Here is a 13787-nt window from a genome sequence, read left to right on the forward strand (position 1 = left end):
AAGGTGTGAAGTTGAGTCAGACTCAATGCCCGACCACAGCAGAAGATAGAGAGAAAATGAAAGATGTTCCCTATGCTTCAGCCATAGGCTCTATCATGTATGCAATGCTGTGTACCAGACCTGACGTATGCTTAGCAATAAGCTTGGCAGGAAGGTACCAAAGTAATCCAGGAGTGGATCACTGGACAGCGGTCAAGAACATCCTGAAATACCTGAAAAGGACTAAGGATATGTTTCTCGTATATGGAGGTGACAAAGAGCTAGTCGTAAATGGTTACGTCGATGCAAGCTTTGACACTGATCCGGACGATTCTAAATCGCAAACCGGATACGTATTTTTATTAAACGGTGGAGCTGTAAGTTGGTGCAGTTCTAAACAAAGCGTCGTGGCGGGATCTACATGTGAAGCGGAGTACATAGCTGCTTCGGAAGCAGCAAATGAAGGAGTCTGGATGAAGGAGTTCATTTCCGATCTAGGTGTCATACCTAGTGCATCGGGACCAATGAAGATCTTCTGTGACAATACTGGTGCAATTGCCTTGGCAAAGGAATCCAGATTTCACAAGAGGACCAAGCACATCAAGAGACGCTTCAATTCCATCCGGGACCAAGTCCAAGTGGGAGACATAGAAATTTGCAAGATACATACGGATCTGAATGTTGCAGACCCGTTGACTAAGCCTCTCTCACGAGCAAAACATGATCAGCACCAAGACTCCATGGGTGTTAGAATCATTACTATGTAATCTAGATTATTGACTCTAGTGCAAGTGGGAGACTGAAGGAAATATGCCCTAGAGGCAATAATAAAGTTATTATTTATTTCCTCATATCATGATAAATGTTTATTATTCATGCTAGAATTGTATTAACCGGAAACATAATACATGTGTGAATACATAGACAAACACAACGTCACTAGTATGCCTCTACTTGACTAGCTTATTAATCAAAGATGGTTATGTTTCCTAACCATAGACATGTGTTGTCATTTGATTAATGGGATCACATCATTAGGAGAATGATGTGATTGACATGACCCATTCCGTTAGCCTAGCACTTGATCGTTTAGTATATTGCTATTGCTTTCTTCATGACTTATACATGTTCCTGTAACTATGAGATTATGCAACTCCCGTTTACCGGAGGAACACTTTGGGTGCTACCAAACGTCACAACGTAACTGGGTGATTATAAAGGAGTACTACAGGTGTCTCCAAAGGTACATGTTGGGTTGGCATATTTCGAGATTAGGTTTTGTCACTCCGATTGTCGGAGAGGTATCTCTGGGCCCTCTCGGTAATGCACATCACTATAAGCCTTGCAAGCAATGTAGCTAATGAGTTAGTTACGAAATGATGCATTACATAACGAGTAAAGAGACTTGCCGGTAACGAGATTGAACTAGGTATTGGATACCGATGATCGAATCTCGGGCAAGTAACATACCGATGACAAAGGGAACAACGTATGTTGTTATGCGGTTTGACCGATAAAGATCTTTGTAGAATATGTAGGAGCCAATATGGGCATCCAGGTCCCGCTATTGGTTATTGACCGAGAATAGTTCTAGGTCATGTCTACATAGTTCTCGAACCCGTAGGGTCCGCACGCTTAACGTTACAATGACAGTTTTATTATGAGTTTAAAAGTTTTGATGTACCGAAGTTTGTTCGGAGTCCCGGATGTGATCACGGACATGACGAGGAGTCTCGAAATGGTCGAGACATAAAGATTGATATATTGGACGACTATATTCGGACACCGGAAGTGTTCCGGGCGTTTTCGGAGAAAACCGGAGTGCCGGAGGGTTACCGGAACCCCCCCCCCCCGGGAGAAGTAATGGGCCTTATGGGCCTTAGTGGAGAGAGAGAGGGGGCAGCCAGCATGGGCCGCGCGCCCCCTCCCCCTCTGGTCCGAATTGGACTAGGAAGGGGGGGGGGGGCGCCCCCCTCTTTCCCTCTCCCTCTCCCCCTTCCTTTCCCCCTCCTAGTAGGAGTAGGAAAGAGGGAGTCCTACTCCTACTAGGAGGAGGACTCCTCCTCCTTGGCGCGCCCACAAGGGCCGGCCGGCCTCCCCCCTTGCTCCTTTATATACGGGGGCAGGGGGGCACCCTAGGACACAAGTTGATCTACGGATCGTTCCTTAGCCGTGTGCGGTGCCCCCCTCCACCATATTCCACCTCGGTCATATCGTCGCAGAGTTTAGGCGAAGCCCTACGCCGGTAGAACATCATCATCGTCACCACGCCGTTGTGCTGACGGAACTCATCCCCGACGCTTTGCTGGATCGGAACCCGGGGATCATCATCGAGCTGAACGTGTGCTGAACTCGGAGGTGCCGTACGTTCGGTACTTGGATCGGTCGGATCGTGAAGACGTACGACTACATCAACCGCGTTGTCATAACGCTTCTACTTACGGTCTACGAGGGTACATGGACAATACTCTCCCCTCTCGTTGCTATGCCATCGCCATGATCTTGCGTGTGCGTAGGAATTTTTTTGAAACTACTACGTTCCCCAAAGCAAATACCTACAAGAGATCAATGCTTGGTTTTAGGTACCCATTTAGTAATGGGTCCTTTGATGTTAGTAACAAGGGTCTTAGGAACCCAAATAGACCACTCAATGTACTCATAAGAAGAACCAACAAATTTAGCATAAACATGTCCATCACTAGCACGGCACAACACATAAGAAGGGTTAAAGTCGCCGGCTTTGTTGAAGGAGGGGAGGTGGTGTTGCCCTTTTTGACGTCAACACCCTTCACATTGTTCTTCTTCTCCTTAGGAGCACCCTCTCCCTCTTTCACAAAGGTTTGCTTGAGAGGGGGAGGTCGTTTGGTCTTGTCGTTCTTCTTCTTGTTCTTGGACTTGGGTGCGAATCCAATTCCTTCTTTGGCCACAACTTCCTTTTGATTGCTCAAGAGGTCGTTGAGGTTCTTCTCACCTTGAATGCATGTCACAAGGCCTTTATCAAGTTGATCCTTCAATTTGGCATTCTCTTCCACAAGATGCACATGCTCACAACATGGGTTAGTGGCATATGCATTATCAATTAATACCATATGAGGAAAGGTGGCCTTTTCCTTGGTTAGCTCAACTTGGAGTTGAGAATGAGACTCCTTGAGGTTTGCATGTGCACCCTTCAAGACCTTGTGGGCCTTGTCAAATACATCAAACTCCTCCTTGAGTCTAGCATGATCAACCCCAAGTTTAGCCTTCTCGGAAGTTAGCAGACGAGACACAACAAGAGCATGATCAAGATCTTTCTTTAACTTGGCATGGTCACCGTTGTGTGACTCCTCAAGAGCCAAACGATGCCCACACTCTTCCTCAAGAGCATTGGAGAGATCCGATATCTCATCGTCATAGTCACGACCATGACCTTCCATCTTAGAGATGGTTTCTTCGTGAGCCTCGATCATGTCATTGGCTTCACCAAGTTGTTCCAAGAGAGCAACAAAGTGCTTCTTGGATTTGCCCTTGAGCTTACTCATAAAAGACTCAAATTCATTTACTTCTTCATTAGACCCCTCACTTTCATCAATGCCATCTGTCAAAGGGGGATTAGTAATGATGGTGGTTTTGATGTTGGGGGTTACCTTGTTGGTGGCTTTAGCCATGAGGCACTTGGCGGTGATGTTCTCGTTGGGTGAATCGAAGAGAGACATCCGGGGAGATGTGGCAATGGCAACGGATGCCATGGTCATTGCTTCTCTATCTTCATCATCATCGTCATCCTCACGGTATTCTTCTTGAACCACCAACCCACGAGTAGGAGTCTTCTTGGTGAAGTTGTTCTTTTTGGGGAAGGACTTGGCTTTGTCTTTTTGGATGAACTTGCCACCATTGTCTCCCCGCTTCTCGTAAGGACAATCCGCAACGAAATGGCTCACGTTGCCACAGTTGAAACAAGTTCTAACTCGTTGCTTGTCCTTGACACCACTTGAGTTATTCTTGTTGAAGTTGGGCCTTGAATTCTTCTTGCTCCAAAATTGTCTTGAAGCAAGAGCCATGTGCTCATGATAATCATATTTCGTATCTTCGGGGTTGCTCTCCTCATCCTCCTCTTCTTCCTCTTCTTCCACAGTAACCTTGGCCTTCAAGGCAAGATTGGGCTTCTTTGCCCTTTGAGAACGGAGCACCGCATTGTCGGCAGTCTTGTCCAAGATGCTCATTGCAAAGAACTCATCCAACACTTCGCTTGAGGTCATGGAGTGGAAGTCCGATCTTTGACGGATGACGGAGGACATGGCCTTGTTGTAGGGCATCATGGCCTTGAGGAACTTGCGCTTGATCCAATTGTCATCCGTGTCCTTGCTCCCATGATCTCGGAGTGAGACCGCGAGTTTGGTCACTCTTTGAAAGAGCTCATGAGGTTCTTCATCTTCTTTCATTGCAAACTCATCGGCTTCATCTTGCACCACTTCATAGTTGGAGCGTTGTATGCTAGCACTTCCTCAATAGAGAGACACAACGCATTGCCATGCGTCTTTGGCCATGGCATGGGGTCGAAGATGAGGGAGATCTTCGGGAAGGATAGCATCTTGGATGATGAAGAGAGCACTCTCATTGAATTGATTATCCACCACTTCTCTCGGGGTGAAGTTGCTTCAGTCATGTGGATAGAAACCTTCTTCAATGATTCTCCAAAGGTTAGTATTCACATGATTTAAATGACGCTTGAAGCGATACACCCAAGAATCAAAATCCTCATTTTTCACAATCTTAGGATCAGGACCGGCATGATTTAAATGAGTAGAGGGAATCGGTCCTCCATAAGTTGGAGGTTCCACATGGGCAAAGATGCCGGTGCCATTTCTACCACTAGTAGAAGGACCCTTCTCACTATTAGCTTCCCCCTTGTCGGAGTTAGCATCCGTCACCTTGTTAGCGGGATCACCCACTTTCAACGGCGAGGTAGTTAGTTTAAGTCCTTCTAAGAATTTATTAAACATGCTTTCAACTGTGGTTATCATGGAGGTTTTCAATGTGTCCAAGGCCACATTGAATTCCTCACGGGACACCGCGGTTTCCCCATTACCCGTAGACGAGATCGGATTCACACCGGAGTGTTCCTCCTCCCCACCGTCTACGGTGTCAACCATACTCTTCGAATGGCAAAGTCCTTAATAAAGAGACGAGGCTCTAATACCAATTGAAAGGATCGATATAGTTGACTAGAGGGGGGGTGAATAGGCAACTAACAATTTTTAGCTTTTCTTTACCAAATTAAACTTTGCATCAAAGTAGGTTGTCTAGATATGCAACTAGGTGAACAACCTATATGATGCAACAACAACAAGCACACGAGCAAGCAAGGGAAACAACACAAGCAAGCTTGCAAAAGTAAAGGCGCGAGATAACCAAGAGTGGAGCCGGTGGAGACGAGTATGTGTTACCAAAGTTCCTTCCTTTTAGGGGAAGTACGTCTCTGTTAGAGCGGTGTGGAGGCACAATGCTCCCCAAGAAGCCACTAGGGCCACCGTATTCTCCTCACGCCCTCACACAATGCGAGATGCCGTGATTCCACTATTGGTGCCCTTGAAGGCGGCGACCGAACCTTTACAAACAAGGTTGGGGCAATCTCCACAACTTAATCGGAGGCTCCCAACAACACCACGAAGCTTCACCACAATGGACTATGGCTCCGAGGTGACCTCAACCGTCTAGGGTGCTCAAACACCCAAGAGTAACAAGATCCTCTAGGGATTAGTAGGGGAATCAAATTTCTCTTGGTGGAAGTGTAGATCGGGGCCTTCTCAACCAATCCCAAGCAAATCAACAAGTTTGATTGGCTAGGGAGAGAGATCGGGCTAAAATGGAGCTTGGAGCAACAATGGAGCTTTTGGGGGAAGAGGTGAGTCAACTTTGGGGAAGAAGACACCTTTATATAGTGGGGAAAACAATCCAACCGTTACCCCCCAAACAGCCACGCACAGAACGGTACTACCGCTTGGGCAGGGCGGTACTATCGCTCACAAGCGGTACTACCGTTCCCTCCCAGCGATACTGCCGCGCTGACGAGGGTTGCAGGGTCCTGGACCCAGAGCGGTACTACCGCGGAAGTATGGGCGGTACTACCGCTTGGAGCGGTACTACCGCCACTACTGCCGCTACTAGTACCGTAAAACCCAACACGAAAAATAGCGGTCTCGAGTCGAGGAGGTAGTAGCTCGGAACCACTGCGGTACTACGGCCGAAGACCGCAAGCGGTACTACCGCTCGGGGAGTGGTACTACCGCTTGACGTGCTTTGGCGGTACTACCGCTGAGGACTGCGGTACTACCGATGGGACAGGACAGGGCAGGCAAGGAGAGGAAAGATAGCTCCAATGAAGCGGAAAGGAACATCGGGTGTGATAAGGATGTGTACGTGTTGATCCCACCCTAGCCTTACCAAAGCGGATCCCCTCTTGATAGTACGGTGACTCCTACGAAACTAGTCCACCAACAGAGAAACGAAGGAGCTACATCGTCTTGAATAAAACACCGAGGGGAGGTAATCGTCTCATGCCAAAGGATGAATCTATGAAAGAACTCAACGCACACGATTAGTCCGCAAAAGCATTGTCATCAATCACCAAAACACCTTGGGGATAAATATGCCTTTACAGGCGCGTCGTAGTCCTTCTCCTCCGCCTCATAAGCAAGCACAAAAGAAGACAGACGCCGCAACCGCTCCGTCTGCTCCGGCGTCTAGCAGTACAGCCAGAGGCGGGAGGCAATACAAATACGGTCCTTCTCTCAATCCTCTAGAGAAGTTACCGTGCGAGAGGACCGAGGAGGAAAACACGAAGATCGTGCGGACCGAAGTGGAGGACTTCTTTGAAGGGTTGAAAGCAAAGAGACATCCACCTCCGGAGGAGAAGGTAGATCCGGTGAAAGCAAAGCATACTATCGATGCCCTGAGGAAACCACCAAAGTCTCCGCTGAGAACCAACTATGAGCGCATTACTGAACAGACATATCTCGAAGCGGAGCGGTCAGGAAGTACTGTCAGACATCAAAGGTCAAAAGAACGAGCAGCTGCGAAAAAAATTGCCCAGCTCGGCGAACAAGCAAATCAATCATGCCCCCCGCTCAATGTGTCTAGCGGCAACATCGTCGCTAATGCTCCGGGGACGGTGCCCGGTTATAGCAATCTTGCAGATTACCTGCCTGACGATGTAAATTTTGATTTCATGGAGGTGGTCGAACACAGATACGAGTACAGGAAGCCTCTCGTCAAAGATGAAAAATCTCTAACAACGATGATGCGAAGATTCCATAATTGGTACATGAAAACCCGCAGAGAGTCTGGGGGGACGAATACTTTGTATCTGAGAATTAAAGAGGAGCATGACCTCGTTGGAACTGATCCGTTGACTGTTCCATTTGAGGAGTTCTTCGAGTTCTTCAATCAAAAGGCCCTCGATAAATTAACGGTCTTTTGCTACTGTCTGTAAGTACTATTTCTGTCATTAAGCCTCTATATATAGCTCAGCTCTTTCATTGCATGTATTTATAATTAATTATCCTCACTATATTATGCAGATTGAAGATCGTCTAGTGCAGAAAACAAGAAATGTATGATATTGGGTTCATTAACACAAATATCATAGATGAAATTCAGGTTAAAAAGCACGCTGAAGAGGCCGAGGCCAACTTGCTACAATCGTTGATCAAAAATCAAAACAAAGATACCATACTCTTTCCTTACAACTTCAAGTGAGTGTTACTGTCGTGTGCATATTCGGTTTCCCTTATTACTCGAGCGAGGTTATAGTAATGTAATTGATAAGTTATGCATGTGTGCGCAGCTTCCACTATGTTCTTCTGGAGATTAAGCTTGAGCAGGGACTAGTAATCGTCTTAGACTCAAGACGAAAAGATCCCGAAACCTATGCGGACATGACTAAATTGCTCAACAAGTAAGTTCAATCGATCATTATCGCACCATATCGGCAACTTTTTGTTCAATTCCTGATATCTCAAGTAATAATTATTATTTTCTTTGTCTTGCAGGGTTTGGAAACAGTTCACCGCAGAAGCTCCGGGACTGCCGAAGGAGATGCGATATACATACCCGAAAGTAAGTACTACTGGCTAGCTAGTTGCGCGCATCTCCCGTTGATTCTATAGCTATACTTTCATCAATGCCATTTATAATGCTTCAATATCAGTTTGATTGACCTCTATTTCTCGTAAAGTGCTTGTGGCAGGAACAAGGGAATAATTACTGTGGATACTACGTGTGCGATTTCATCTACAACGCGACTTTGGAAAATAAGCAGGGCTACTCTAAAAGACAATATGAAGTGCGTAAGCAATAATATTCACAATTTCATTTTATTACACCATTATTTCTGTTGACTTTCATTCATATATATGTATTAACCCCCTTCTTCAAATTAGACGTGGCAGATGCGGAATGAACTCCTACCACAAGATCGCATGAAAGCAATTCAAGAGGAATTGGCGGGATTCTTTCTTGACCACGTCATCAATAAAGCCGGAGAATACTATGTGGAAGTTGATTTCAATTGCTAGGGGATTGTAAGAGATCTTACATATTGTATATGTATGTAGCCAGTAGCGTCGGATAGATAATACGAAAACTTGTTGTTCAACCAATCTCTCGGAGAAGGAGAGGTCGATCGATCACTTCTCTCGGTATGCATGACGAACTTCTGTACTTAATGGCTTCCTTCATTTTCTTACTAGCTAGCGTGTCGAGGGCCTCTTTATGTATAGTACGTAGCGTCGACCAAGCACAGAGATAAGAGAGGACACTTCTCCCTATTAATTAGCTAGCTAACACAATATATTAAACACCTAAATTAACCCCCCAAAACCCCCAACCCCACCCCCCCCCTTAAAAAAACCACAGCCCCTGAAATGCTGACGCGTGGATGCCTGTTGGTCCCGGTTGGTGCCACCAACCGGGACCAAAGGCCCTCCTGCGTGGGCTCGGCGCACCGGCCACGTGGAGGCCCATCTGTCCCGATCCTGGATTGAACCGGGACTAAAGGGCCAGGGCATTAGTAACAACCCTTTTGTCCCGGTCCAGGAACCGGGACAAAAGGCCCTTACCAACCGGGACTAATGGTGGTTTATCTACTAGTGATTGTGGGCTCCATTGCAGAGTGCACTTCCGCAGGGGAGTTGCTTACAAAGATAAAGAGCTAGTTCACTGGCTCTTCAAAGATATATGTCACCCAGGTGTTAGAGCAACTGGTGACACAACGCTACACAGGTGGTAGTCATGGAATAAGAGAGCACATCCCGAGAATGAGCAATATGGCAGCAAAGCTAAAGCCCATGGATGAGGATCTGGAGATCAAACCAAAGCTCCTGGTCCACCTGGTCATGGCTTCACTGCCAAAGGAGTTTGAAACTTTTGTTGTAAACTATAATATGTCACCTGGAACACGGGACATTGAAAAGACAATAGCAATGTGTGTCCAAGAAGAGGACAGACTCAAAGCTGCACATGGTGGTTTACTCAACTATGTGAAGGATCACAAGAAAAAGAATTACAATCAAAACAACAAAAGTTCTCCTTCAAAGCATGGAAAACCCCCCTATCAGCATCAGCATCAGCAACAACCTTTCTCAATGGACAAAGACACTTGTCTCCACTACAAGCAGAAAGGGCATTACAAGAAAGACTGCGCTGCTTGGCTGAAGTCAGTCATGGCAAAAAGAGGTAACAATATAGTTTCATTTGTAAATGAATCCTTGTATACACAGTTTTCAAAATCCACTTGGTGGATTGACTCAGGAGCAACTGTTCGTGTTGCAAATTCTTTACAGGGATTCCATTCGACGCGGGCTACGCTAAGAAGCGAAAGACACATTGAAGTGGCAAACGGAGTTGAAGCAGAAGTTGAAGCTGTCGGTGACATCTCCTTGGAGTTAGCTGACGGATTCAATCATCTACTTAGAGATGTTTTATTTGTTCCATCATGTCATAGAAACTTGATTAGTGTTTCTTATTTGGACAAATATAATTATGAATGTTATTTTGGACATGGCAAGTGTGCCATATGGTTAAATAATGCTTATGTGGGCGATGCTTTACTACACGATGAGCTTTATTTGTTATCACTTCGTGAAAAAGTTTATTCTGTATGCAATGTGAAAGAACATGTTTCCACGTCGAATAAAGAACAAAAGAAAAGAAAGAGAACATTCAACTCATCAAAATTATGGCACTGTCGCTTGGTCCATATTTCCCAGGGGAGAATAGAAAGATTAGTCAAGAGTGAAATTCTTCCTCCATTAGAATTCTCAGACTTAGAACAATGCATAGATTGCATTAAAGGAAAGTATATAAAACAAATCAAAAATGGTGCGATCCGTAGCACAGGCACACTAGAAATCATCCACACTGACATTTGTGGACCATTTCCTGTGAAAAGTGTGGATGGATATGACTCGTTCATAACATTCACAGATGATTACTCTCGCTATGAATATATTTATCCAATCGAAGAAAGATCTAAAGCGTTGGATAAATTTAAAATATTCAAAGCTGAAATTGAAAATCAGCATGATAAAAGAATAAAGATAGTCAGGTCCGACCGTGGGGGAGAGTACTACGGTCTGCACACTCCATATGACCAAGTCCCTTTTGCAAAGTTCTTGCAGGAGACTGGCATAGTAGCCCAGTATTCAATGCCGGGCGATCCTCAACAAAATGGAGTAGCTGAAAGGCGCAACCGTACACTTATGGATATGGTGCGCACCATGATGAGTTATTCCAACTTGCCATTGGGATTATGGATGGAGGCGCTTAAAACCGCCATTCACATTCTCAATAGAGTACCAAGCAAGTCGGTGCCCAAAATACCGTACGAGCTATGGACAGGAAGGGTGCCCTCCCTACAACACTTCAAGGTGTGGGGGTGCCCTTCTGAGGCCAAAATGTTTAATCCAAACATTGCAAAGCTAGATCCCAAAACAGTGAGTTGCCACTTCATTGGCTATCCAGACAGATCAAAGGGTTTTCGTTTCTACTGCCTAGACAGATATACAAAGTTTGTAGAAACGAGACATGCAGTCTTCTTAGAGGACGAAATGATGAGGGGGAGCTTGGTAGCTCGGAAAATTGATCTTGAGGAGAAGAGGGTGCATGCACCTAATCCGATGATTTAGGAGCCATTTTTCTCACTACCAGTTGTAACTCCACCCATGATAACTATGGGGGTAGACCCGGAACCTGTCCATCAGGAGCCAACTGAACCCGTTGTTGAGCATGAAAGGGAGGTGCAGCAGCAAATTTTAGAAGAATTGCCAGAAGTTGAGGCATAGAATGTGCCAGATACTGAGGCCCTTAGAAGGTCTACAAGACTAAGAAAGTCAGCTATTTATACTGACTTTAAAGTTTATAACACAGAAATGTTTCATATGGAAAAAGATCCCACCTCATATGAAGAAGCCATGAGAAGCCTTCATTCATTGATGTGGATGAAGGCAATGGAAGACGAGATGAAATCGATGAGTTCTAAGGATGTCTGGGACTTAGAGGAAATTCCTAAAGGAGCCAAGACAGTAGGCTACAAATGGGTCTACAAAATTAAGTATGACTCTAAAGGGAATGTAGAAAAGTATAAAGCACGACTCGTGGCAAAAGGATTTACACAAAGAGAAGGGATAGATTACAATGAGACATTTTCTCCAGTCTCATGTAAGGATTCCTTCAGAATCATAATGGCATTAGTTGCTCATTTTGATTTAGAGTTACATCAAATGGATGTAAAGACGTCATTTCTCAATGGAGATTTAAAGGAAAATGTCTACATGAAACAACCCAAGGGTTTTATCATGGAGGGCAAGGAAAATATGGGATGCCGCCTGAAGAAATCCATTTATGGATTAAAGCAAGCCTCTAGGCAGTGGTATTTAAAGTTTAATCAAACGATTAAAAGTTTTGGATTTAAAGAAAAAATTGAGGATAACTGCATTTATGCAAAGTTTAAAAATGGGAAATATATTTTCCTAATCTTGTATGTGGATGACATTCTGCTTGCTAGCGGTGATGTTAGTCTACTACAAGAAACAAAGAAGTTCTTATCCTCGAATTTTGACATAACAGATCTTGGTGAAGCATCCTATGTTTTGGGCATAGAAATTCACCGAGATAGAAACAATGGAGTCTTAGGACTATCGTAGAAAGCATATTTAGAAAAGGTTCTTAAAAAGTATAATATGCATGCGAGTAAAGCCACACCTGCTCCTGTAGTTAAGGGCGATAGTTTTGAGAAATTCCAATGTCCCAAAAACCAGTACGAGATCGATCAAATGAAAGGAGTACCATATGCTTCGGCAGTTGGCAGCTTACAGTATGCACAAGTGTGCACTCGCCCTGACTTAGCCTTTATCACCGGGGTACTCGGTAGATATCAAGAGAATCCAGGCATAGAGCACTGGAAGATGGTAAAGAAAGCATTGCGTTATGCGTAAGGCACGAAGGACACTACATGCTAACATACAGGAGATCTGATTCCCTAGAGATAAAAGGGTATTCAGACGCAGATTTTGCAGGGGACAAAGATGATAAAAAATCCATGTCAGGATAGTATTCACCTTCGCTGGGGGAGCTATTTCGTGGAAAAACTCCAAACAGTTGATAGTTGCATCATCCACGATGTATGCAGAATTCATAGCATGCTTCGAGGCCACGGGGCAGGCGATATGGCTAAATAAATTTATACCCGACTTGAAAGTGGTAGATTGTATTCACAAACCACTAAAGATGTACTGCGACAACCAGCCCGCGGTATTTAACGCTCACAACAACAAGTCGAGTAATGCTGCCAAAACAATAGAGATAAGGTATTATGTTGTGAAAGATAAAATCCAGGATCAAACTATAAGTCTCGAGCATATAAGGACAAAAGATATGCTTGCGGATCCGCTAACGAAAGGCTTACCACCCAATGTGTTCAAGGAACACTTAGCCGGCATGGGTTTAAGGGAAAGCCTTATGATTCCTGGATAGGCCCAAAAGGAACAGAATTTGTTTCTGAACAAAACGTATGTTGTAGCTGTATGATTCTATCGGCATTTAAGATGTGACAATGAAACATGCTCTATGTATCAATATGTGATGAAACAAATAAATTAGAAAGTATAAGGTTAAAAGTAAAGTTGAGATCAAGGGGGAGAATGTTAGGTTGATCTCTATCCCGTTCGAACCCAACGGGTCGAACGGGCCCCTGACTCGCGCCCTGATCGGGGGCGCCCAACCAAACCATGGTTGGTGGCCCCCTGTGACCCACGCTATATAACAGAGGTGGGGGCCGGGGCGCGATTCACGAGGTTGAACGCTGCCACAAACCCCACCGAACACTCCCTCCCGATCTAGGGTAAGCGCGGTGCTCACGGGAAGCACACCACCGCCACCATCTCTGTCCACATCGTTGCCATCACCACATCACCATGGCCGGCGCTGGATCGAGCTCATCCGCACCAGGAGAAGGTAGGTTTACCGGATCTACTAGCCTACTCCGATCCAAGGTCGATCAGTCTGTGCACTGGCCTGAACGTCTGAATTTCATGAAATGTCTGTGCACTGGCCTGGACGTCCGAATTTCCTTAAACTCGCACAATATCGACGGAAGATTTGAGGGAATCGGAGGTCCGCCCGACCCACAGGTCCACCTCTCGACATCCCATGTCTCACCCCTCTATTTTTCTTTGAAGAAAGTATACTTTTCCCCCTCAAATCTGCCTCAAATTCCCCCTAAACTCTAAAGTCGGATCAATCACCCCCCGAACTTTGCAAAAGCGGATAAA

Source organism: Triticum aestivum, chromosome 2B (assembly GCF_018294505.1).
Source record: "Triticum aestivum cultivar Chinese Spring chromosome 2B, IWGSC CS RefSeq v2.1, whole genome shotgun sequence".
Classification (NCBI taxonomy): domain Eukaryota; kingdom Viridiplantae; phylum Streptophyta; class Magnoliopsida; order Poales; family Poaceae; genus Triticum; species Triticum aestivum.